This window comes from Alnus glutinosa, chromosome 2 (genome assembly GCF_958979055.1).
Source record: "Alnus glutinosa chromosome 2, dhAlnGlut1.1, whole genome shotgun sequence".
Lineage (NCBI taxonomy): Eukaryota > Viridiplantae > Streptophyta > Magnoliopsida > Fagales > Betulaceae > Alnus > Alnus glutinosa.
In genome coordinates this window covers 20,329,935-20,335,371 of record NC_084887.1, presented here as the reverse complement: position 1 = coordinate 20,335,371, position 5,437 = coordinate 20,329,935, and positions in this window count along the sequence as shown.

The window sequence follows — 5,437 nt, the reverse complement described above, 5'->3', positions numbered from 1 at the left end:
TCTTTATGATATGCGGAAACCCAAAAAGCTTTATATATATATTTTGTGTTGGGGTTGGTTGTTAGGTAAAGTAATTTATATATATATATATATATATATGAGTTTGGTTTTGTGAGCAAAGCATAAAGTGTCGAGCTTTATGTAGGGTCCCCAATGCACTGTGTTTTGTGTGTTTTTGTTAGTTGTAACTTTTGGTATTTTTTGTCATGTTCTTGTCTAAAGGTTGTTGAAAACGATGTGTAAAGAATTGGGCCTGGGCTTCAAATTTTTAGGTCTCCCAACTTTCAAAAAGGTGGATGTAGTTAAGTGAGAGACTCTAAAAGGTCCCCACTCATTGATGCTAGTTTTGAAAATGTGGGTATGGTAGGTTTAACATTATGTTTCTTAAAAGGTTTTGAATAAAAGGTAATAAAAGGTCTTGAATTCGTATGTCATATGGTCCCCAATGCACTGTGTTAGATTAACATCCCAATCTTGCCATTACTTTACACTAAAGATTAAAATAAAGAGAGTATATATATGTTATTATTGGTTGACAAAGGCTATTTAGGACAAATCTCATCCCAATTTGGCTTCTTCTTCTTCTTCTTCTTTTTGGAATAGAGGAGGCACTTGTTGTTTTTGTGAGTGAAAATGAGTGTAAGTTTATACTTTATTACTCTTAATTTAGTTATTTAATTTTATCAATATTTATGAAAGTAAAGTAAATAATGAGAAGTGACTAGTGAGGAATGACTGATCTTTTGGTTAATAGGTCCACTTTATTAGAGTTAAGTGTCCAAGAATACAAATTCTATTAAGTGGATGCTCATCCACACATTCAATACTAAGTAGCATTTGTTAAATAATGGATACCAGATATAATATGTAATATGGTGTGCTAATTTGTTGCCTGGTATTGCAATTGGAATATGCTCATTAACTTCCAACTTTTTGATAATTGGGAGACTACAATTTTTGAAAACATTGAAACTTGTTAGGACATTTTCTCTCCTTGTCCTTGTCCTAGATTGTATTTACTATATAAAAATGTGTCAATTACTTGATAACTTAGTGCTGCTTCAATTCTTCATAATATCATTTTTGTACTTTGTGCATAAATGGATCTAGTGTTTGATCTAATCATTTACCATCATGGGTCCCTGGCTGGACACAGGATGGAGTATATAGAAGGAGACACTATGGAAATTCAACAACTGGATGCAGACAAGTTTGCCAGTTGGGACATTACAAATGTACTAGAAGAATACTTGGGGTACCGATACAATGAAATACCGGCAATGTACTACAAGTACGACGTTCAAAATAACAAAGATATACACGGTCTGAATTCAAACAAAGATTTTGAGAATATGATAAATGGGATCATAAATGGTCGCAGGAAGATGCTGCATGTGTTTGTATACCATGAAGAGGAGAAACCAGTTGAACCGGTCCCGATTGAAGTGGTGGCCCCAATGTTGCTTCTCTTTCAGACTTCTTCAAAGGTGGAGATTCAATATTTCGAGGATGATGTGACAAATCAAAGTTCATAACCAGCACAGCAACCTGCCAGAGAACCTCGGAGGCAGTCAGTCCGGCAGCCTCGACATCAGCCACAGCAGCAGCCTCAAGATGAGGATGAGGAGGAGGATGATGATGAGTACCTTGAGTTGAGTGACTTTGAAGTCACTGATGGAGAAGAAGAAGACATCTTCACTGAAAGTGAAGAAAATGTTTCACGTCAGGCGAGGGAAGAAACTAGCAAATGGTATCACTCATGGGATAAAACATCTACATCAAAGGAGGGATGTGATGCAATAAATGACCCAAATGACATGTCCTCAAATAGTGAGACATTTGACAGTATGGGTAGTGAGGATGATGATGAAAGTGAACATTCTTCAAGAAGAGTGGAGAGGTATCCTGAGTGGAAGCCGAAGCCGGACCTTAAAAAAATAGTGCAATTATCAGTAAGGTTGAAGTTCAGCAACACTATTGAGTTCAAGAAAACCTTACAAATGTTTGCGGTACAAAATTCATTTGACTACAAATACCAGCACAATGAGAAGACGAGGGTCTCCGCAGTCTGCAAGAAAAATTGCCCATGGAGAATACACACGAGCTGGTCCAACTGCAAATCATTCTTCCAGATCAAAACCTTCCACCCAGTTCATAATTGTGGTATTCATTACCACAACAAGCAGGCAACAATACCTTGGGCTGCTAGTAGATATATAGACGGTTTTCGGGACCAGAGAGACTTGAAACCGAAAGCTCAGAGGGAGATGATCAGGAAGGATTACCGTGTTGAGATGAAACTGTTAAGCTGCCACCGTGCAAAAAGAATGGCACTGAAGCTCTTGGATGGTATAGATGGTGAGCAGTACAATCACACCAGGGAGTACGCCAATGCATTACTGCATTGAAATCAAGGTTCCTCAGCGTACATTCATCGAGATGGAGTGTTCTTCCAGCGGATGTAAGTCTTGTTGGCTGCCTGCAAGCAAGGCTTCTTGGTTAGCTATAGGTCGATGATCTGTGTAGATGCTTGTTTCTTGAAGGGGAAATGGGGAGGTCAGCTGCATGCAGCAGTTGCAAGGGATGCAAATGATGACATCTTTCCGCTAACATATGCTATATGCTAGTCTGAAACCAGGGACACATGGACCTGGTTCTTGTAGGCATTGTTGGAAGATATTGGGTACCCTCGTGAGCATATGTGGTCATTCATGTCTGACATTCAAAAGGTAATATTTAGTGTAATTATCTTGTGCTCCTACAAACAGGGGTTGATTTAGGCTTTAGAGGAACTGATGTCTGGCTTGGACAACAGATATTATGTTAAGTACTTACATGCCAACCTGAAGAGGAAAGGCTTTAAGGGGAAGGAGTACAAGGATGCTCTTTGTGGTGCTGTCAGGGGACCCAACGAGATACAATTCAAGCATTTCATTGAGGTAATCAAAGGAATGGACCAAGGTGCATACAACTACCTTGAGAAGGTTGACCCTAAGATGTGGTCACGCCATGCTTTCAGAACGAGCAGCTGCAGTGACATATTGTTGAACAACATTGCGGAGAGCTTCAATGCATGGGTGATGGAAGTGAGGGACAAGCCGATTCTATCTTGTTTGGAGACAATACGGAGGCAGCTGATGAATCGGTTTGATAAGAAAATGGCCGGTGCAACAAATGCAACTAATATAATGTGTCCTAAGATCGTGAAAAAGCTGGAGTGAAATAAGAAGGAGGCTGATGATTACATATGTCATTGGAGTAATAACCTACAGTTTGAGATTGACCACAGCCATGAGCCCAGGAGGATCGTTGACCTTGAAGCAAAAACTTGTGGATGTGGCCGGTGGCAGCTGAATGGTATTCCCTGCCCTCATGCAATTTGTGCAATATATAGAAATAGGCGATACCTTAAAGAGTACATCAGCAAATGGTACTTAATGGACACATATAGATTGTCATATGCTTCTAGTATTCATCCAATGCCTGGACCCAGTGATTGGCCCATTGACCACGATGTAGACCCTATAGAGCCACCGATTCCAAAGCTACAACGCGGTAGGCCAAAAACGCTCAAGAAAAGAGGCATTGATGAGATGGAACTAGATGAAAGTGATAAGGTCACTCGAAAGGGTTACGGTGTATGCTATGGAAATTGTGGTAAAAAATGCCATAATGCTAGAAGCTGCAGCCAACCTGAAAATCCAAACAGGAAGAAGTATCCCAAGAGGGTTAGGAAGCCGAAGCCGAAGCCAACAAATGTGAGTTATAATATATATATATATATATATATTAAACTTTACGAAATAACCATAAATTAATTTATAATTTAATGTTATGTGTTTTCTATGTCTCAGGGAGGACCCTTGAAAACAGTATCTACCCCTGGAAACACTGCCCCTAGAAACACTATTGGTCAACCATCTACAAGTCAACCATCAAGCAACCTTCACACTACAGGTCAACCATCAGGCAATCCTCAGACTACATCTCAACCCATTAGGAATAGAGAAAGGCAGGTCTCTGACCTATACCGGAAGATGGCACAGGTGAGCTTCTCATAAAGTTTGTGTGGATTTTTCCTTTAGGGACAAAATATTAATTTGTTACTAATTGCTTGCAGCTTCGGGAACAAAATTTAAACCCAGTGCATCAGCTGCAAGGAGGATCGCATTAGGATTAGAAAACTGGTCGTGTCTTTGACATTTGGTCCGTTAGTGGTGGATATGTAGAGTAGTGCACAGGTTGGTCATTTTCTAAACAGGTTTAAGTGTAACAGGTTGAATGTGTGTAACAAATTGGTCCTTTTTTGAACAGTTTTAATTGTAACAGGTTATTATTGGTTTTGGTCATTCAAAGTGGTGAATGTAAATTTTGAGAATCTAGACATTGAATGTGAATGAATGTGAAGTTATGAACCAGTTGGGCAAGTTGTTATTGGTTTTGGTCATTCAAAGTGGTATATGTACATTTTGAGATCTATACATTGAATGTGAATGAATGTGAAGTTGTGAAACATGTGGACATGTTATTATTGTTTTTGTTCATTTTTTGAATCAGGATTGATTGTGCTTTGTTCATATTTTTGTTTACAGAATGAATTGTTTCATCATGTTAGTTTCTGAACAGGTTATTTTGTGTAAATAGATATCATTTATGATAAAAGTAAAAAATCGAGGTACCATTTGTGATACATTTGAAAAACCCAGGTATCATTTGTGATACTTTGATATATGTTTTGTTTCAAAATGCTACTTTGTTACACAACATGTTGCAAAACATGCATACCAAACGTAAATAAATAATTTTGTGTAAAAATGTACCATTTATGATAAATGTACCAAAACTAAGGTACCATTTATTGTAACTTTTAAAAACCAAGGTACCATTTTGGATACATTTGAAAACCCAAGGGGCCATTTGTGTTACAACTTGAAATACATTTGACCAATTTATTTATTTATTTTTTATATAGACATTTTATAGAAATACAATTAAGTGGCCACGCATATTACATTGTGTTCCCAATTGTTACATATGATTGATTGTGTCTTGTTCATTTTTTGCTTACAAATGGATGAATTGTTTTGTTTCAAAATGTCAGTTTGATACAAGACAATTCAAACTTAGATAATTTAAAACTTACATAATTCACATACATATGTCAAACTACCAAGTCACTTTAAAAGTGCAACACAAGCAACTAACAACATTGTAAACCATGACAACAACAAAGCATACATAAAAATTTTCTCTCTTGCCCTATATATGCCATTTTCCTTCTCTAGACACTTGATGATTTCCATGTGTTTATCATCCACCTTCTCCGATTGCTTAGCCCTTTCCATGCAACTTTCTATTTCATTCTCCAAATCTTTCGTCATTGCCACCAATGTACCATTTTCATCCTTCAGGTCATTAACCTTCTTCATAATCTGTT